Source organism: Sesamum indicum, linkage group LG10, assembly GCF_026168435.1.
Source record: "Sesamum indicum cultivar Baizhima isolate 11 linkage group LG10, ASM2616843v1, whole genome shotgun sequence".
In the NCBI taxonomy this organism is placed as follows: domain Eukaryota; kingdom Viridiplantae; phylum Streptophyta; class Magnoliopsida; order Lamiales; family Pedaliaceae; genus Sesamum; species Sesamum indicum.
In genome coordinates, this window is record NC_142666.1 from 11,445,358 (window position 1) to 11,468,352 (window position 22,995).

The window sequence follows — 22,995 nt, forward strand, 5'->3', positions numbered from 1 at the left end:
GGAATGTCTCGTTCTTCGCACTGTCGCAGTTCAGTACACAGATTCTACAACTCCTTGATCAGCTCTCCAGGTAAACATCGATGAGATGTTTCGGATTGGAAGGACCGGGGATCACCATCGTTGGAACATAGACTAAAAAATCATGCACATTCCCAGTGAAAGATTGTACGGTGTAAGTATAACAAGCCAACATGAGTATGTAAGATCGTACTGCCCGTGCGGTGCGAACCCATCCGTGCACAAACTAGTTAAAGATTATGGGGCTCTGCTGCAAAATCGGGATATGCCCGATCAATATGCCTTCATGCCTCTGCACCAACTGGATGACACATGGATCTCTCCTCCATTTGATGGTTGGCATGCCACGTCATTTGCTCGGCAGTCGCTTTTGAAGAATACAACATCTGCAGGCAAGGCGTAATCGGCATGTACCTAAGAGTTGCTTATGGCGTCTTCTTATGATTAGGATTTCACTCCCTAGTCGGCTTGTACCTAGCTTCTCCATAAAACTTGCAGTAGTCCAAATCAATCTCGTCCTTCCAATACAACATGCAACCATTCTTATACGCATCAATCTTCTCAACAGGCAAACCCAAGTTTATTATCATTTTCTTTGTATTATAGTATCCTGGGGCAGGGTGTGGTCTCAGGTCAATATATGATCAACTTGACAGGATATTCGATCATATATATGATGAGAAATATAGCCCGGCCTTGATATTCACCAACTCAGGAATAGCCCCCAATTGACATTGGGTGCAACCGTTCCACATTGGCTGCTCGACAGCATGTACTACATCGTGAAATCGGTTTGCCAGTCTAAACACATAATCATAGGGACCCCCATCATAATATGAACTAAGTCCTGCATCAGTAGGACACGACTTAGTAATATCGTCAGGCATACCATCCTAGTTATAATTAGAAGACTAGACAGCCGGTCCGGCAATATAAAAACCATCCTCTAAACCCAATCCATCTGCGATATATCACCCTAAGGTGTGCTGGTACCCTCCATAACATGAGAAATGTGAGTTTGCTCCTCCTGCTACGGGGCCAAGGTGACGTCCTCAAAATACTCTTATACTCCTTGCAACAAGAAGTCCAATATAATACTCCGGCGTAAAATATTTCATATAGAAGTCGGAATTTATCTGGTTCGTAGCTTTGAAAACATCATTTTAGCACTTCCAAAACGAACACTTAATTTTCTCACCATCCATATATGTATATTGAGACTTGACTGATACTATAAATCTAGCAACATATCCTCAAATTCTGGTGTAACACCTACCCTATTCTGAAGGTTCTTCTTATACATCCATCCCCGCAACTGTGTTAACATGATGATGAGTCCTACGCACACATATATATTTTATTAACATTAAATTCAATTGACAAAATTACAACAAATATAATTAGTTGACAAATAAAGGGTTAAAGTTGTTATTTGATCCAAATAACTGGAAATATTAACAAAAGTTCTAGACAGATTGATGAATAAGAGTAGAAAAATATTAGTGGGATAGTGAGAGATAAAAAAAATTCGAGAGAGATTGAGGAAATAGAGAAAAAATAAGAAGAATAGAAGAAGATAGTGAAATTAAATGGAAAGAGAGGAAGACATTTATGTAAGAAAATTTGCAATGGCCTTTGCAATAGATACAGAAACACATATTTAGTGGTTAATTTAGATTTTGAAACATCCTTGGGACTTTAGGAACGTTTTCTTTTTACCTTTGAAATATAGCCGTTACATTTTGATTTAAATGGTCTCAGTAATACTAAAGAAATAATACAAAAACACCATTTCAATTTGTATTGGGTTTTTAAACGGTGTATGAAACACTTTACTTCTTAAATAAAACTAATAATTTGGAACTTTTTTTCGTATAATTGATCAAGGGTGTTCAAAACCTTTCCAAAATTGTACCTCATTTTGAAATAAATTTTCTAATTGTCATCTTTTGGACATCATTTGTCACACATATAGGAACGGTCAAATTAAGATTATCCCTAATTCTAATATTGTGTTTCAAATAGAGTTCCAATCATTTACCATTACTATTTTGGAATGGTATTTGGATCGAATTTTATAAATATTTGTTTTGAACATGAGTTTAAATGGTTTGGCCTTTTCAAAATTATAACAAAAAAATAATGTAGATCATAACGTCATCTTTCAAAATTTGTTCCTTATGCCAAAAATCGTTCCAAGATGGAATGGGTTTTAGAACGGTTGCTTGATCGTGCCAAATCCCAATCTTTTTTTTGTAGTGAAGACGGAAAGGGGGAGAGGGAAGGGTGACAAGATTGAAGAGTGAAGATGAAGGATTGTTTGGTAAGATGGGAAGGGGGAGAGGGAGGGGTGACAAGATTGAAGAGTGAAGATGAAGGGTTGTTTGGTAATTTATTGCCTATGAAATTTTAATATTTGAGTTTAATAACTCAATCTACTTCAAAGTTCAAACGGGAGTTGAGTTATTCCATTAATACAGTAATTAATAGCAGGCAACCTTCAAAATTGGAGTCCCCATCTTGCAATATAAACAACCCACTTGTCTGGATACATATTTTTATTCAACCTAACACGCCAAAGTGAATGGGACCTAAATTTAGGATACCATATCTACAAAATACCTATATAAGTAATCAAATTCAAGAAAATTCTTCCCACTCATATATATAAATTTACATTTGAAAATATTTTTTGTAACGGCCCAAAAATTATAATATATAATTGGGGGATTAATTGGTAAATTTTTATGAAACTTGGTTAATTAGTAAATAAATTATGTTCTACAATTGGAATATAATAAAGCTTGAACGGGTTAAATTGGAGTTTGTTATAATATTTGAGAGCAAATTATATTAATTAAAAAAATTAGAAAAGACGTAATGGGTATTTCAAGAAAAGTTTAATAAAAAAAATATATATTATATATAATAATATAATATATATATATATATATATATATATATAAAGTGAAGAGAGAGAGAGTTGAAATGGAGGCGGTGGGGCCTCTGCACCCAATTTCATTTTAATATACAAATTCACACACACATACACATAATACACAATTCACACACACACTAACGCACACACACATCGTCGAAGACAGAGGTACGGTTTTTATTATTTTAATTTATATTAATTTATATAATTATATTATTTAATTAGTTCTTTTATTAAATATAATTTATATTGAGCGGTGAACTATTAAATCGGAGTATTTTATAATTTTGGCTATTTAAATTAGTGTCAAATTAAATATCACAATTGCTATAAAAATGATATAGTTGGGTAATTAAAATATTAGATTTGTTAGATTTAATTATCGCTATAGCTAATTTACACAATTCCAGCGGAATGATTAACCAAATATGTAATCCTATGTATTATTGTTCAATTAAAGTGTATAATAGCGAGAAATTGATAGGAAATTCATAGAAATATTCTGAAAATTATATTTAATAAATGGTATGTTAATAAAGAGGAAAAACGAAGATTTGTACTTCGATAGAAATGGAATATTGAAGAATTATTAGAAATTGTACGAATAATATTTAATATTATATTTAAAAGAAATTACGATATTCTCGATATATTAATTGTATGTGGTATAATTCATTATAGGATACGGGGGTGAAGTAAAAGGACTGACAATTAGTGACAGAGTAGAAAGAAACGTTGTAATGTCGAGGTAAGTAAATAATTAGTATTATCTATATATGCTTTCTGTATTTGTGGTTTTACTGTTATATGAATTTGTGGTTAATGTTGCCATTGATTTGTCTGAAAGTATATAAGTGATGAATGATTTGATTTGATTGTCGATATTGTGTACGTGGAATGAGCAAATACATTGAAATATTATATTTGTTGTTTGATGTGTTGTGGGTGTCTGAAAATGAGAGTATAATGATATATTATTTTACGTTACTAGTTGCTTACAAGAATGGTGATATGTGGAAATGAGGGAGTGGTGGAAATTGAATTTTTCCCACAAAAATCAAATAAAGCATTTTCACCCAATTGAAGATATTGAAAACTGAAAAATAAAGAAAAGAAAAATGTAAACAAATTCAAACGGACGATAGTTTTTATTTAGTTTATCACACATTAATTTTCAATCTTAACTGTAAAGGTCGCCCCTAGTTGATCAGACTACACCTGCAAGACACAAAAATTTGTACCGAGGAAGGCAACTTTCTGGCCTTTTCTCTTATTTAATTCCCTAATATCATTACCCTCGACCCTTTTACATAACTAGACCTTTCTTTTTCTGTTTTCTTTTTAATTTTTTACCTCTAAAATTTAGAGGAATTTCGTTTTCTGTCATCATAGATTATTTTTAAGAATATTTACAGATCATCCATTAATATAATTTTTTCACAGAGTAAATCAAACCAGAACACTATAACGAGAAGTGGTCATTGGCCATCCTTATCAATTGAGTCATTAAGTCTCTATAACTATAACGAAACCAAACAAGCTATGTCATGCCGCCTTCAATCCCCAAACTAATGAAGTATAATATTTACCTCCTAAATTAATTGTTCGGACAAAATACCCTCTGCTATTTATATCTGTATAATTTTAATATTTTTTTATATTTTCAGCTTAAATCATTGTCGAATTATTTATTAACTAATAATAAAATAATTTAATTATAATATGGAAAAGTAGTCAGTTAATAACTCATCAATACTTCAATTAATAGATACACAACAAATACTAAACATAAAAAAAATAATGTGACTGTTCAAAATAAAAAGAATTTAATATCTAACAAAATGAGTATAATTAACATTTTAAGTAAAATGATAATTATATTTGAATTAACTTAAAAGGTATTTTTAGAAGAATTCAACATAGACATATCTAACTAAAGTATTTGACACATTTCAGAAAAATAAGTACGTATAGCTATTCTAAATATTTTAGTTTGATCTAAAAATAGTCTCATCATTTTAATTTATCTAAAAAAAACACTATTTACTTAGATTAAATGGTCAATAACTTAATTTTAAAGTAAAAAATTAAAGATTACAATTTATCCTAAATATTTCTGTGCATTTGTTATGCTCATTAATTGGTTACTGAGTCTTTGGTTTTAAAATTCAAATTGCTTCAGTAACTAATTACATTTTCTATATTAAACGGAAAACTTTATACGCTAATATATATGTATATAATTAGTAATATAGGATAATTTATCTACTAAGATTGTAGCCCACTACTCCTGCATTATTACTTGAAAAATGGTTGTTGACATTTGGTCCTGTCAAAATAGAAGAATAACACTTTTGGTCATGTAAATGTAGAAACTTGCAATTAAAGACATTAATTTAGAAATTTTGCACATTTAAGACAAATTTCGCTGGACATTATACAATTTGTAAGGAAACTGATTTATGATTCGGGGATTTTGAATTTTCGGACCAAAGACGCTGACGTGAAATTCTGAACATTCTAGGTGAAGCACTCATATACCTATGTCAAAAATCCAAGTAAGCAAAGCATAGAATTAATCCATTTTTGAGAAGAAAATGAAAAATTCCCAAATCAAATATCGATTTCCACATCAAAGTGCACAAAGGGGGCCGTTTTAATTGTTATTGCTCCAGCTGTTAAAATCAAACCGACTTTTCTAGTCTGGACTCGATTTTGGTATTAATCCATGATAATCAAAGTCAAATCGTGATCCTACTAACAAGCAAATTCAATAAAACTGCAACCCATACCGCACAAAAGCGATTGTAAAGTAAAGAGTCTCGATCAATTAGAAATTTCCAACATAAGTTGTCATCGCAAGACATATATAGCGTGTAATAATTAGATTGGAGTGGTTACAGGAAATTGAAAAGTTCATATCTCCGGGTCATGAAATGGGTTTTTGGGTGAGGTGTCGGGTAGGTTCTGGGTTGACATGTACGGGTCGTTAGGGTTGCAGAAATCTGAAGTAAGCACAGCCAAACAGACTATGAGTGGTGTGACGAAGAGAATGAGACCCAAAGGCACCATCCACTGCTGATGGTTGGTGGGATGATAGTTCAACTCCCACCAAGCCAAGATCAACCCACCTACCAAGCTCAACGTGATTGATCCCAACCAACCAATCCAAATCTTCGCCCTTCTTCCCAATCTTCTATAGCTTTCCTCTTTCACATCTTCGTATGATGCCATCAAAGTCCAAATTCTTCTTCTTGCAACGTGCGACGTAATCATACTTCAAAGCACATAAGTCATTCAAACTTCTCGTCTGTGGCCAATGTAAAATGCGTGCCTGCACCACTGTTCGTCTTTGCAGTGTGAGAGAGAGAGAGCTAGAGAGAGTCTCTTATGTGTATAGTATGGAAAAATTAAGTCGTGAGAAGAAGGCTGGGAATGCACTCATATTCAAGTAATTATTCTCTGAATATAATTAACTATGTAGCTGAGTTTAGGTTCATTTAAAGTGCCTTTTCATCAAAGTAGTTGTTAGTGAAAAACAACCTGATGTGGAAAGAAGCTAACATCGGACCTTTTTATATGGTTAATTGTGATAGTTAAAAAGTAAAAAATAAAAATTATTTAATTAGTTACGATTGTATAACGATTATTTATCAATTATTATTTCTGCAATCGAACCTAAAATATTATTTAGAGTTAGATACTATGGCAGAAAAGGGCATAAGTAAAACAATAGTAAATATTGATTAATCGTTGTCAAAACTTAAAATTTTGTATTATTTTGTTTGATTCTAACAAATAATATTGATTAGTCATATTTTTTAAATTATAATAATTTATGATATAGGGAATATTTTATTTATTTTTTTGCGAGCGTTTTTGGTTCCTTGGACAAGTGATTGACGGAGCTATATGGGGTACATTCACTTTTTTCATATACTTTAATATTTCCATAATAGTTCCCGGGGACAAATGGCTTTTTTGTGTATATATATGCTTGTACATTGAATAGAGAGAGTATTTTCTATTTGGAGGAAAACTATTGTGGATTATGTAATGATACATACATTGGGAGCACATGATGTTTCATGGCCTTTAATTTCGAACACTTGCATATGTGTGTATGCATAAATATAACATTCTAATGCTAATGAGAGTGTTAAAGTCTTAATTGTAATTCTCATCATGTCCATATGGGACTTGCAGTTTTGGTCCCATGAAAAATTGATTTAATAATTACTTCATAAATTTACTAATTTTCGGACTTTTTCTATTAGAATTTTCAAAAACTGCATTTATGCACTAACATGGCATGGACGTCAAAAATTCCCATGGATTTTGCAAATTCCAGCATTATCATAATACGGTTGTTATAATGATTTGTTAGATATTTTTATTCGACAAAAATAATTGTAATTAATCAATTTATTTCAGTTAAAAAATTATGATGGTGTGGAAAGTTAAACACAATTATTCAATTTAAAAACATATTTGATAACTTAGTGAACTAATTGCCAGATACACTTTCACCCGATAGAAATTGTCGAATCTCTATCATACAGGACAAAAATTACAGTTAAGTCAGTGTTAAAGTAATAACAAATGTAATGGTACTGAGGTTGTTTTTGGAATTAAGTAGTAAAACAAAAGTTTGACAGGAGGGTTCATTGGCTAATTACCTCGTATTATTTGTAAAATTATAAGTAAATTATCTAAATTTTAGTTTTATAATTACGGTCATTTGACACTTTTGTGCTATAACTTTTTTAGATTATAAATGGTCTTTCACCTTTTTAAATTTCACAATTTGAGAACAAGGTTCGGAAATTGGCATGTGCGAGTCATATGTTGGTTAAAAATTGGTAAAACACATCTTACATGTTGAGTTTTGCTAACATGATAACTTATTTCACGTGGTCTTTTTCTGTTGTTTTTCTATTCATCAACCACCACTTGCCACGCCATTGTTAATCAACTAATAAAATGTACTTTTTCAATTTTAATTAACTGTCAAAGGCCACTTTCTGCTCAACTTTTGAAAACTCCAATCAAATTTGTCTTGAAATCACAAAATTAAAAAAGACAAAAACTACTTTACAATACAAACAAGTTAGAAAACTAAAATGTGAATGGGGTATAATTACAGAACTAGAAATACATTTAAGTCTATAATTTTGTAAAAAACATGTATAGTGTTTGGTTTTATTTTTGGTCCATCTTCAAAGCCCAAAACATGGACAATATTTGCCTTGATTTATTTTGAAAGTTTTAGTGGTGTTTTGAGATGTTTTGAAACAATGCCTGATTTTGTCAAAATAAGTCTACACTAATTGTAGGCCATACAACTAAAAAATTATAGACATACTCATACATATATATAAATATATATAGAAGAGACATGATTTGACAATGAACAGTAATTTTTGTCTCTAACTAAATAACATCAAACATACCATACTTATTTTATATTATTTTCGAAAGCAAGTCCAAACATATACACTATTTCTAATAAATACTTATTTGTCTTTATTATTCTCTTTTTATCTCCACAAAACACACCAAAACAAGTCAAAATTGAAACCAAACATAGTGATGAGGTATATATGTTCCTAATTAGTTGAACTTAATATAAAAAAGTATCAATATAATATTTGTCAAAGGCTCTTTTTGGTTGATGGAAAAGGAATTACGGTTTAGTCTAATTAAGCAAGTTAATTGAGAGGACAAATGCATGCAACAAAGACCCCACCAGCTGCATCATGTTTGAGAAGAGATGCATGCAGATGATCATAAGTAGTAACATTTGGGGTGCATCTGACGATGCATCTGGGAAAGTTAGCAACTGGTGATTCGACTATCTTATTAGCTTTTGTGATTTTGGGCGATTTCATCTTGGGACGTCTTCTTGTGATTGTGTGGTTGGTTTTGTCCATCTTTTGTTATCTTCTAAGTTTTCACGTCTTTCGCGCTAAGCAAAAGTGAGGTAGGCAGGGAATGGGGCCACCCCTAATTGATGCTAACGCATGCATCTCTTTTGTTGATCTAACCTGATCAGGCGAGAGTAGGATAGCTATACAAAATATGATATTTTGTCATGATTAATTAATTAAAAGAAAAATAAAAAAAATTCAAACAATCAAATGAATTAATCTATTGTAGATGATGATAGGTTATGATTTATCTAAGGGTAAATGATTATAGAAATACATGAGAATTAAGTTTGATTATACAAATATCTCACATAATTTGTAAAATTACACGTAAAGCCTCCAAGGGAGAGTTAGTATAATGCACGTTTGAGGATGTTTGTGTAAAGTTTTTTTACCGAATAAGGGGTGTATTTATAGTTCTGCAAAGACAGAAGGTGTTTGTGCATTTGACCTAATCTTAGGGGATATCAATGTACTTTATCCTATGATTTGTCTTAATCACTGATGTGCATAAAAATAGGTTGGCCTAAAGAGGCTCAAACGATCCAAAAGGAAGAAAGAAATGAGAGGCTCGTAACATTTTAAAAGGCCCAAGAACATCTGGCAAACATCCTTAGCGGGTGCCCCCCAAAAAATAGACAGGCAAGCGTCCTTAGCGGGTGTCCCCTAGAAAATAGATTGGCAAAGAAAGGAGGTTCAAGGCATCCCCCTCTCATTTAGCCCATGAAGAGATCTGAAACCCAAGCCAGGTCCACCAATTCAGGATGAGGACGGCCCGCTGAAATATTATCGGGCTTAGCCCAAAAGGAAAGCCTAGTACACTAAGATCTGCCCAAGAAAGGAGGCTTGCCTTCTAAGCCTAGCCCCGGGGAAAAGGAGGTGGTTAAGAGTTGGACTCCTTGACCTAGAAGGACTCTTTACAGAGCAAGAGTCCTCATATAGAGGGAGTCCTCCTCCAACCAAAGACGTGCTGCTCAAGTCAAGGAGGGAAAAGATCGTGCTTTATCCTCGGATTTTTCGTCTTCTTTCTTGGAAATGTAGGTCACCCAAAGTTCCTACAAAGAGGGACTCCTTCTCTGTAAATAAAGGCAACAACGCTCAACATGGATACCTGCAGCCTCCCAACAACAGACAGACCTTCAAGAAGATGGAAACTATCTTGCTATTTCGCTGCAACTTTAACTCGTGCTTTTGCCGTATTTAACCAACAGGGACACCTTCAATCCCTCTACGGGGACTCCCTCCAGAATTTGGGAAACTACTCTTTATTCTTACTTTAGTATTTGAGCTGCACTCAGCACGATTTCTTTCACAAAATTACATACTCTATCACAATCTCTCATTTTATTTTATTTGTTATGATTATTTTTCTCCTAAATCTGATACTAACTTGGGCGTCGGAAGGCTAATGCCTTTTTGTCCAGCGAGGATGGTGAGTTCCAAGAAGAGGATCTATCCCTTGTCAAAATGTCGAAGAGGTATCTATACTCTATAAAGCTATGGCCACAGTCATTGGTCGAATAGGGAGAGGAGGTTACTATGTCGAGCAATTTGACGTAACGCGATCTCAAGTATTAAGCATACACGCCTAGTCCAGGACGGAACCAAAGCCCAATCCCATGTCCTAGACTAAGGCCGGCAGACGGTAGACGGAAGGACCGTACCCATATGGACTCGGGAGCCTAAAAGTTCAAATGAATTTTTGCCTAGTCTCTAGTGCCATGGACAGTGGCTAGACGGCCACACATGGTGACGGGCTTTCTTGATCAAAGGGTTGATCAAGAATTATTAATTAAATAGATTTAATTAATAATAGTGTTGGATACTAGCTCAAGTCTAGCTAAAAGATGAAGTTAAAGAGTTAAACACGAATCACCGAGAAGGGATGAGGAATTAATTGGGAATTAGTTACGTAAGTAATTAGATTACTTATGTATGAGATGGATCCATTGGATGGATAAGCCCAATAATAAATTAATTGGATTAATTTATATTAAGCTTACCATTATTATTTAATAAGTTGGACTTATTATTTAATAAAGGCTTATTGGGTTCGTATATTTAATTGGATTAAATATATGTGGGCTTTAATTAAATTGGATATAATTAATTAGGCATGTTATTTTAATTAACTAAACTCAGCCCAAGCCCATTAATTAAGTTTTGGAAATGATTGAAAAAAGAAATTATTGACTGTAAAATGCCATGTTAGTCATCCTTTATTTGGAATAAAGAATTATTACATTATGGATGATTAAATGAACCTAGACATATTTTAATGCATCCATTCAATGTATATATATATGTATTAGTTATTTGGAATAACTAGTGAATGAATACACAAAAGTAATTTCGTCCCTCCCAATCAGTCCATTAGGCCGAACCCCCCTCTTGTGCAAACTTGGAGTGTTCTACACTTGAATTCTTTTCTACCAAATTGACTTGAGGAATCCCATGTTCCGGTATGGTGTGGACGTGACTTTAGAGGGTCTCTATGTTGAGGCTTTGGGTGAATGAATCTATGAAGTAGGTTCGAAATAAAGCAAGAAAATGTAATTCTTGATTTACGATTTTTGTTTCTCTCGTATTTCATTATACTAATAGCCCATTAATTTTATTAACTACATTGAGTACCTGGGAGCTCCAAGGGTACACCCGTCGGAATTATGGTTTCATTGTGATTTCATTTTATTTTACGCAATTTATGTTAATCACTTCCGCTTGCGCGATCCCGGGCCGATCCACTCGCACCTCGCGGTGCCTTTCAATAACCACCTTCACACGGTCGGCCCGACAATGGTTCAACCAAATACCCTAAGGATCCATCCAATAATTCAGAGAATTTCCCTCTCTAGTTCTCCATCAATTTGCCAGTAGTAAACGATGTCAAAAGACAATCATGAGCCTTTTCTCTTTACAACATATAGAAGGGGATTCACTGAGGGAGTATCTTCAACGCTTTAATTTAGCGGCCCTAGAGGTCTCTACTGCAATATCTAATACACTTATTTGTGCTTTTATACATGGATTACAAGATGGGGATTTCTTCAAGTCTTTAACTAAGAAACCCCCTCTCAATTCTTTTAATCTCATAGCACTAGCTGAACAATACATCAACTAGGGAGTACAAGAATGTTGTCCTTGGTGAAAAATACAAGGAACAAGAGGACGAGGATCTACTCCACCTACAGGCCTTCTATGAGTAAGCCTTGCCTCGAGGCAGGCATCCCCCTTAAAAGAAAAAATAAAAAAACGCACTAAGGTGGCATCCTCCTTCACAGAATAAGCCTTGCCCCTAAGCAAGCATCCCCCTCATTGAATAAATCTTTACATACTAGCAACTGTCAAGGAGTATCTTTTATTTTAATTATTTTGGAGATTTATTTTACCCTTCAATGTGTTAATATATGTTTGCTTGTAAGGATTTTACGAGGAAGGCATCCCTCTCATTGAAAGCCCTGTCTTCCACACAGGCACACAAGAAGGGCTTAGGTTATTGCATGGGACAGAGCTTCCACACAGGCACCCAACCCTCCTTCAGGCAGGCACTTAGGTGGCTTTGGGGGACCTGTAATCCACACAGGCACCCAGTCTTCCTTCAAGAAGGCACTTAGATGGCTTTGGGGGACCTGTAAGCTCCATCCCATGTAGGCACCTAAGCCCTCCTCCACGAAAGCACTAAGTGCTCCTTCAGGTGGACACCTTATTCTTGCTTTAAGAAGGAGGGCCCCCTAAAAAACCCTACTCCGAGGAGGCACAATAACTTCGCTCCGTGCAAGATTTCTTCATAATATATACACCTCGTTGTTATGTAACATTCTCTTGTAGAAATATAAAGCAACATTTAAGTAGGCACAAAAAGCACCCGTTAAGCCCTCCTCCATGGAGGTACCCTCCTAAAAAATCCTATTCCATACAGGCACGAAATAAATTCTTCTTATTCTAAACATACTTATTCTAATAATATTCTTTGGAGGAGTTCAACAAAAAAAGGAGAAAAAAGAAAAGTTCATTCTTCGGACCCCATCTCTAAATATTTCTACTCTAATAAGTGTCAAAATCTCCACTTATTAGAGTGAGGGGTGAAAGCATCGGAAAATGTATGTGCATCGGCCCGAAAATGCACAAGCGGAAGCGGTAATAATAAAATATGTAATTATAATGATAATACAATAAAACCATAATTCCAATGAATGTATGCTTGAAGTTCCCGGGCGTTCAATGTAGTTAATAAAAAATAAACGACAATAAAATTATTTAGGACTAATGGTTGAATGAAATACGATAGGTACATAAATCATAAATCAAGGATTACCTTTTGATATTATTTATGTCGAACCTCCTTGGTTTGATCCATTCATCGAAGGCTTCAATATGAAAACTCTCTAAAGTTGCATCCACATCACGCCGAAATTAGGATACCTCAATTTTCTTTGCTAGAAACAAATTAGACAGAAAAATACACACCAAGTGTTCTTTTAAGTGAGGTGGCCAAGAGGTGGAATTAGGGTGTAGGAAATTATTTTCTTGCTTTGTTATGTGTTTATTGGTTAACTAAAATACATATGTATACCTTGTATGGATACATTAAAATATGTATAGGTTCTTTTCACCATCGGTAATGTAGTAAAATTCTTTATTCCAAATAAAGGATGACTAACATGGTACTTTCCAAAGGTGAATTTGTTAGTTAATAATTTTCTTTTCTAATCATTGCCATGGAGCTTGAATCAATTTTAATTAATTAAAATACAAGACCCAATTAATATTAATTAAATAAAATTTAATTAAAGCCACTTAATTAAGAGGATCATATATTTAATTGAATTAAATATATGACCCCAATAAGCCTTTATTAACTAATACGTCCAACTTATTATTAGACTTATTAAATAATAAGGGCCAGCACAATATAACTTAATCCTATTAATTTATCCTTGGACCTATAAATCCAATGGATCCCTCTCATTTATAAGTAATCCAATTACTTATGAAATTCATTCACCAATTAATTTCTCGTCCCTTCTTGGTGATTTGTGTGTGACTTTTTAGGTTCACCATTCAGCAAGACTTGGATTAGTGTTCAAATGTTATTATTAATTAAATTTAATTTTAATTAATAATTCTTGATCAACTCTTGATCAAGAAAGCCTGTCACCATGGGTGGCCGTCTAGCAACTGTTCATAGCACTAGAGACTAGGCTAATATCCATGTAAAATTTTAGGCTCTCGAGTCCATATGGGTACAGTCCTTCCATCTACCATCTACCATCTCCCGACCTTAGTCTAGGGTATGGAACTAGGTGTCGGTTCTCATCCTAAACTAGGCGTCTATGCTTAATACATGAGATCGCGTTATGCCAAATTGCTCGGTATAGGAACTTTCTTTTCCTATTCGACCAATAACTGTGGCCATAATTTTATAGAGCGTTAACACATCTCCAAGTGCATAGGAGATACCTTTGTCACGTTTTGACAAGATGGATCCTCTTCATGGAACTAACCGTCTTCGCTACATACTCCGACTGCACTAGATAAGCCTTATGATGAACATGTCTGTGACATAGTCAGCTCTCGCACAGATTCAAGATACAGTCATTGTATGTAGGTGGCTGCCGTGATTCCTCAAGTCTGAGAACTATTCCCATACTATCAGAGCCAAAGACTGAGGTCATACCGACCCAGCCTCCATGGCTTCCATTTGACGATCTTCGCGAGTTAGCTCAGTCGATTCGACACATACCAGCCGACCCACTAAGATAGTATGGACGTCCGACGTCTGTCACCGGTGAAACACGGGACTCATCAAATGAATGTGACTTTTAATGAAACTCCTAGTATGACTCTTGGTGCCCAGTCTCGAGGTCCTTGACTTGGAAGATTTTAAACCCAACCCTTGGCAGTTGGTTGCATGACCGTCATCCAATGCGCAGTCCAACTATTGCACAATTGTTAAAGTAGTTTGTGGGCATCTGTTGTGATGTCAAAGCAGTGCTTAACGTAATTTGGTATGCACAACAGATACGTGTGACGGAGATGAATACTTATCATATTCGTCGGAACAATATTGTTTAAATAAAAATTGCTTGAATAATTCTCAAAACTGCTAATCTAATTGGCTTTTGGTAACCTATTCCAACAATCTCCCACTTGACCTTAAAGCCAATCTCACATGTTCTCATTTTAATCTGATTATGAGCAGCCTCCGATACCGGCTAGGTCTAATGGGTCTATTTTTTTTTCTGCAGATGTCCTGCAGTCCAACCGCATGCTACATCTTTCTATCATCACTCCAAGCAGATGATGGTGTCTAAGATTTTTTCTTGGAACTGTGATGATATTTAGGGCCTTTTACCTCGTGCCATAGCACAATTGTCATCCTCCAAGGTGACTGTCGGCACGGCTATGCTAGGTAGCCCATCCAACAACTGGGTGTTGTTTTGTGGTCTTAATCATTTTCCAATACAACTTTAAAATTTTCATACATTCAATTTTCTAAGATAAGATTCTTAGGGTATTCCATTTGGAACCTTTCCAATGTCACCATATTATCATAAATCTCGAATTACGTTTTTTTCAGATTAAATATTATTCATTTTATCCTATAAGCTACTATCGCTATAGCCATCCAGAACCAACTCTCCATTAATGTGTGTCAAGGGCTCTTCTTCAATCCTTATTCAGGTATTAAAGATAACCTGTTCTTCAATCCTTATCCATTGTTATGCTCAAAAATCATATGAAACATCGGCTTTAGTGCACCGAACAACATTCCATGGTAAAGCAAAGACGTAGGAGATGTGAAACATCTAAGCTCCTCATCAGTCTACCATGACTGAATCTTGGACAACTTATCCCTAGATAGATATCCAATTCATATTATGGAGAATTTTATGAACAACATTCATGTTTTAGACTCTACAGCATCTTTATATCATTCGAAATAAACAAAGACGTTTTAATATCTAAAACACTTGGAACACAGTTGTGCTCCCACTAACTTTCTATCTTGTTCTTGACCAAATCATGTACCTCATGATCTTGTCGAAACAAGTATGTAGAACATTTAAACCCAATTTGAACTCCATAGCGGATTTTATGGCTCCAAGCAATTTATCTAGATCGATGTCCTACATTGCTTCTCCTTGTCCAATTTTAGAAACTCGTACCCATTGGGTAATCAGAGTTTTCTGATCGTCATTCGGAGAACTTAGACATGGTCAGTTAAAGTTTCCATTACAAGAGTTGTATGCATTATTCCTTAATAAACCTATATAAATTAGACTCTGAGTCTAATTTTCCTCCCACTAGTCCTTTAACGTATGCAGTACCATTCCTCATATTTAAGAATTTTGTAGGGCATAGGTTTGCCATTCCATATCAAATATGGTGTCTGGATTGCGATTTAAGAAAACACCATATTTTACAATGGGATGATGTTTCGAAAGTCCATATCTAAACGACCAAACTAATTTAGAGAACTATTGATCGAACCATGTCCACCTCAGAGACAGTTCAACATCGTTTCTTCGGAATGAATTTCACTGAACGAGAATTTCATTCTCATTTTTGGACATTTCAAGAACTCTCACTAAATACGCACCACCTCGATAACCAGTTTAGTTCTCCACCTCAAGTCTAATTTATCAGAACTTTCTAGAAGTCCCTAGACTTGTGAACCCTCTACTACTCGATTTTGGTCCAATCATTTGTCCCATCGAATAGATCGTTTTTGACAAGTATTCTTTGTCCCACAAAGTGCTTTCCTAGCTTTCTTCCTTCTAAGAAAGGATTCACAAGTTTGTAAACTCAAATCATCTATTGCTAGATTCTTTGAATCTACCAACCTACTCACCCTCACTAGAGGGATATGGCTCTAGCTCATGCATACCATTCTCTGTAAGTTATGTTCTTGACCATCCATTTTTACTCATTTGTTTCGAGCATGCATAATCTAATTAGGTAGTATGACTATTTAATAACTCATCGAATGAACCTTTTATTGATCAAGCATAATATAATTATGCTTCAATACCATAAAACAAGCTTTCCAGAAGCAAATTAGACATATTGTTCATGCTCAACACATAATAATATGTTAATCCTAAAGCCACAATACCGAACCGGGCTCTGATACCACTAAAAGTATGGCCTGGGAATGTGATGGAAGCGTGAAATAAAAAACATTTAAAACTGGTTCAAAGGGGAGTTTCCTTTGAAATTTCCAGGCGTTCGGTGCTAGTCAAAAGCATAGTAATAAAGCTAGACAAGTGGCTAGAGGATGAAACAAAAAACATAGATATATAACATGAGACTTTACCTTTTTGTTTATTTAGAAAAGCAACAACATGCGTTGTTCCCTTTATGTTCTCCCGTTTTGTTCACTTGACAATTCAAACTAGAAGTCTCCAAGTTTTCCATGCCACAAAATAGAAAAGATATAGTTCTTTTTCTATTGCTAGATAGAGCAAAGAACAAGAAGAAAAACAACTCCAACAAAACACTATTGTTTAGTACTTTTGGATTGTTTTATTTTCTAACTTGAATCTAATTCAATATAGAAGAAAAGGAGAATATTTTTGAAGAGAAAATTGAGAGCAAATTCGTGGCTTAGGAGGAGGTTATGCTGGATATCTGTGTACTTTTGTATATCACATACAATTAAATTCAAAATGCAATAACTACTAAGTTTGCCTCCAAGACAACCTGTACAACCACATGCATATAACCTCCAACCATGATGAAATAAGTCCTCCATCATGTTCATCATGGTGAGGACTTTCAACTCCTTCTTAGCTTGCTCCAACCACCTTCAAATGGGCTTGGTGTTCAAATATGCACCGAGCTCGATTTAATCAAATTAAATCAAGCCCAATCAAAGTCCATTCGCAATAATTAATTAAATTAATTTTAGTCCAACTAAGTCCAAGGATTCATTTAATTTAATTAAATAAATCTAAGCCCAAATACTAATAAATTGATCTAATTAATTAAATCTTGATATATCCATCAAATGAATTATTAAATAAATGATCCAATCATTTATATATTCTCCTTGGATTAATTTAATCTAATTAAATTAATTCATTTATTCTCTCAGCTAGTCTTGGGTTTGTGTCCAACATAATGATTAATTAAACTACATTTAATTACTTTATTTTTGATTAACCATTAATCAAAAATTTCCATCACCATGGGTGGCCGTCTAGCAACAGTCCATGAAACTAGAGACTAGGTGAATATTGGCGTGAACATTTAGGCTCCTGGGTACCATACGATACGATCCTTCCATCATTCGTCTTCCAATCTAAGTCTAGGGCATGGAATTGCTCGTCAGTTTCCATCCAGGACTAGATAATATGCTCGATAACTCGAGATGCATTTGCTCTAATGATTGACGAAGGAAATTGGCTAAGGTTATGAAACTAATTGAGAAATTAATGTCATGGTTAAAACGTAGACCGACAAACAGGTAAATAGAGCCTGTCGATACTACCTATTTAAATTATCTCGAGTTAAGAGTATCAACCCGGATCCAGGCGATAGCCATGAGCTCTTGCTTAACAACGCTTCGTGCTTGGTACTCAACCAACCGTTGTGGCCACAGACTTTAAGAGCATGAACCATCTTAGAGCGCATAGGAGACGCAACTGTTATATACAGACAGGTGACGGATTCTATCTTGGAACCCATCGCCCTCACTATATATTCTAATTGCAGAACAAGACTTGTAATTACCATATCCAAGATACGTTCATTTGTCATCAACTCCAAGATATGACCATCATATGCATGTGGAACCAAGGACTAATCCTATACTATCAGAGTCAGGAAGATCTAGTCATACCGACCAAGCCTCTAAGGCTTCCATATGACGACTTCCCGCTAGTTAGTTCAGTTGGCTGGACAACGTTGTCAACCACTCACTAACATTGCATAGAAGACCAACGTCTGTTGCCGATGAAACACTGAACTCATCCAATGAATATACTCTTAGTGCAAGCCTCAATAGGACTCTCGATGCCTAGTCTCGAGATCCTCGACTTGGAATATTTTCAAACCTAACCCTTGGCAGTTGCTTTCATGATCGCCATCCATTGCGCAATCCAACTATTGCACGGTTGTTAAAGTGGTTTGTCGGTATCTGTTGTGACGTCAAAGCAGTGCTTGATGTAATTTGGTAATCACAACAGATACATGTGCTGGAAGATTAATACTTACCATATTCATCAGGACAACATTGATTAAATAAAGTTTGCTGGAATGGTTCTGAAAACCGCCAATCTAATTGAATTTTGATCACCTATTCCAACAATCTCCCACTTGACCTTAAAGCTAATTAGTCATGCCTTTAGATTAATTTGATTATGAGTAATCTACGAATACCGGCTAGGTGTTATGGGTCTACTTTTCTGTAGTCCAACCATATGGTACATCTTTCTATCATCACTCCAAGCAGATGATGGTGTCTAAGATTATTTCTTGGACCTGTGATGAGATCTCGGGCCTTTTACCTTGAGCCATAGCCCAATTGTCATCCTCCAAGGTGACTACTGGAGGGGCTATGCTAGGTAGCCCACCCAACAATTGGGTGTTGTTTTTCGGTCCTAACAATTTTCTAATATAACTTTAAATTTCAATACATTCAATTGTCTATGATAAGATTCCTTGTGGTATATCATTTGGAACCTTTCCAATGCTACCACTGTTGGAATGTGTGACAAAGAGCCAATTGAATTGACGGTTTTGAGAACCATTCAAGAAATTTTTATTTAAGCAATGTTGTCCTGATGAATGTGGTAAGAATTCATCATCGGCACAGCTGTTGTTCTTATCAAATTACATCAACCACTGGTTGGACGTCACAACAGATGGCTTATAGACCACTTTAACAACCGTGCAACAGTTGGAGTGCGCATTGGATGATGGTCATGAAACCAACGATTTAGGGTAGGGTCTGTTGTTCCAAGTCGAGGATCTGGAGATTGGGCATCGAGAATCCTACTGAGAGTTGAATTAAGAGTTTCATTCATTTAATGAGTGTCGTGTTTGACCGACAACAATCGTGGGATGTCGATGCGATCTTAATGAATCGATTGGCTAGGTGTCGAATCGACTGAACTGACTCGTGGGGATCATCATATGAAAGCCTTGGAGGTTAGGTCTGTATGACTTGTGTTCCCAGCTCCAATAGTACAGGAGTAGTCCTCATACTTGAGGAATCACGGTAGTCACGTGCATGCGATGATTGTATCTTAGATTTGTGCGAGAGGTGATCATGACTCAGACATTTTTATCATAAGCCTTGTCTAGTGCAGTTAAAGTATGTAGCGAGGACGTTGAGTTCCAAAAAGAGGATCTATTCTCTGTCAAAATATGATAGAGGTACCTCCTATGCTCTTGGGAATGCGTCTACACTCTATAAATCTGTGGCCATAGTCATTGGTCGAGTAGGAATAAGAGGTTCCTATTCGAGCAATTTGGCAAAATACGATATCAAGTATTAAGCATAGACGCCTCGTTCAGGTTGGGAACCGATGCTCAATTCCATGTCCTAGACTAAGGCCAAGACATAGTAGATTGAAGGACCGTACCCGTATGGACTCGGGAACCTAAAAGTTCACATGGATTTTCACCTAGTCTCTAGTGCCATGCACCGATGCTAGATGTCCACTCATAGTGACGGGCATTCTTGATCAAATGTTGATCAAAAATTATTAATTAAATTGGATTTAATTAATAATGGTGTTGGACACTGGCTCAAGTCTAGCTGAAAGGTGAACCTAAAGAGCCACACACAAATCACCGAGAAGGGAGAAGGATGAATTCCATAAGTACTTGGATTACTTATATGTGAGGGATCTATTGGATGGATAAGCCCAAGGATAAATTAATTGGATTAGTTTATATTAGGCTTACCCTTATTATTTAATATATTGGACTTATTATTTAATAAAGGCTTATTGGGCTCACATATTTAATTAGATTAAATAAATAATGAACTTAATTAAGTGGATTTTAATTAAATTAGATTTAGTTAATTGGGTCTTTCATTTTAATTAATTTAATCTACCCAAGCCAATTAATTAAGTTGGTAGAAGTTCTTGGAAAAGAAAATTATTGGCTAACAAATGAAAGAATCGGTATGGCCCGGGAATGCGGCGGAAGGGTGAAATAAAAAGTTATTTATAACGAATCAAATCGGTGTTTCCTTTGAAATTCTCGGGCATTCGGTGTTCATCAAAAGTATAATAGTAAATGAAATAAGCACGGTAGACATGTGGCGAAAGGATTAAACAAAAGCATACAAATACAACATGTAACTTTATCTTTTGTTTCTATAGATGAGCAGCAACGTGCGTTGTTTCTCTTTTCGTTTCTCTCGTTCACTTTAGGATCCAAATTAGAATCCATTTAATTTGTCCACACCACAATAAGGAAGAGATATAATTCTTTTTCTATTACTAGATAGAACAGAGAACAAGAAGAAAATATTGCGACCTAGACCGTGTCTAGATCAGCTCTTTAGATTTATCCGGCAACTTGAGCATTAACTGCTAGCTGTCCGAACTTTCTGTCAAGCTCCTCGAGGTTTTCCCAGAGGTGCCTGAGTCTCAACATGATGGAGTTTACTTTAGATGCCTCCATCTCTTGTCAGGAAATCTGCAAGAACATTCTCATGAGATTTTATACGACAACATTATAACAATAATATTGGCATTCTGCTTACCATATGATAATACGAGCTTTCTCTATTTTTTATTCTAATTTATTTTTTAAGAAAGCCTTGACATTAGTATTATCAACTTTTAAAGTAAATTCTTTAGCAAGTAAAAATAAAGGTCATTTTTTGAAAGCCTTTCAAACTGCAAAGATTCTTTCTCGTTTATGTGCCAAACTTTGGCTTGTTGTTCTGAGAACAACCCTCCGGTATATCTACAGGGTTCTTCCCCTGTAGTTGTCTTCTTCATGAGCACCGCCGCCCATCTATAGTCATTGGCTTCTGTGTAGACCACCAATTCATCCCCATCTTGCGGTATAGCAAGCTTTGGAAGGTTACTGCAAACTTGTTTTAGGTCACGAACCCTTTTGGTGTGGATTTTTTCCCATTTCCACTTTGAACTCTCCGTTTCTTTCAAAAGTGGTCGGAAATCCTTTCTGTATCTTGCAAGATCCTTAATGAAGATTCCTGCAAAATTAACAACTCCCAAGAAGCTTTGCAATTGCTTCTTGTCTTTGAGTATATCTGGAAAATTGCGGATTTTTTCCACAATATGATCCTGCAACTCAATCCCTGTTTCATCAATAAGGATTCCTAAAAATTCAATCTTATTGACTGCAATAGTGGCTTTCTTTTCAGAAAGTACTAATCCTTCTCTATAGCATGCATCGCAAAATATTTCAAGATGTTTAATATGTTCTTTCATATTTTTGGATGCAATTAGTATGTCGTCAATATAGACAAACATGAACTCAAAGTAATCTTTGAAAAGATTATCCATTTTTCTTTGAAATATCTGGGGTGCATTGGCTAAACCTATTAGAAGCACATTCCAGATATATTGTCCCTGTGGTGTGGAGAATGCAGTAAATTTTTTTGATTCATTCTCCATCTTAATATGATAAAATCCATATTTGCAATCGAATTTAGAAAACACCTATGCTCCTTTAATGCAATCAATTAAGTGTTCTCTACTAGGAATGTAATAACCATCAAATTCTAATATCTTATTAATACCTTGATAGTTAATAACTAACATGGGTTTACCTCTCTTTATTTCACCATGGTTTCTTACCAGAAATCCAGGGCTACTGTAGGTAGAGACTCCGGCTTCAATGAATCCAAGACTGATATGCTCTTTGATTATCATCTCCATATCCTTCTTATCTTCCATGTTCATCTAGATAGATTTGTATCGAACATACTTGTATTTGCATTCTTCTTTGACCTTCAGAGTAGCTTCGATCTTGTTCCTATCCCACCAAGCCGGAGGATTTTCACTGAAGTTCCTCTGGATAAGCCTCTTGACATTCTCAAGAGAAAGCCTGCTTTCTCCGCTGATGTCGAGTGCTTTCATTCCCAGTAGTGTTTCTTTAAGGTTCAGAATT

The 22,995-nt window shown here is 35.2% G+C and overlaps 1 pseudogene; it reads left to right on the plus strand.

The window, feature by feature from the left end:
* Positions 1 to 283: 283 nt before the first annotated feature.
* The window catches only part of LOC105178991 (ubiquitin C-terminal hydrolase 12-like), a 52,990-nt pseudogene continuing 30,278 nt past the window's right edge, over positions 284 to 22,995 (plus strand).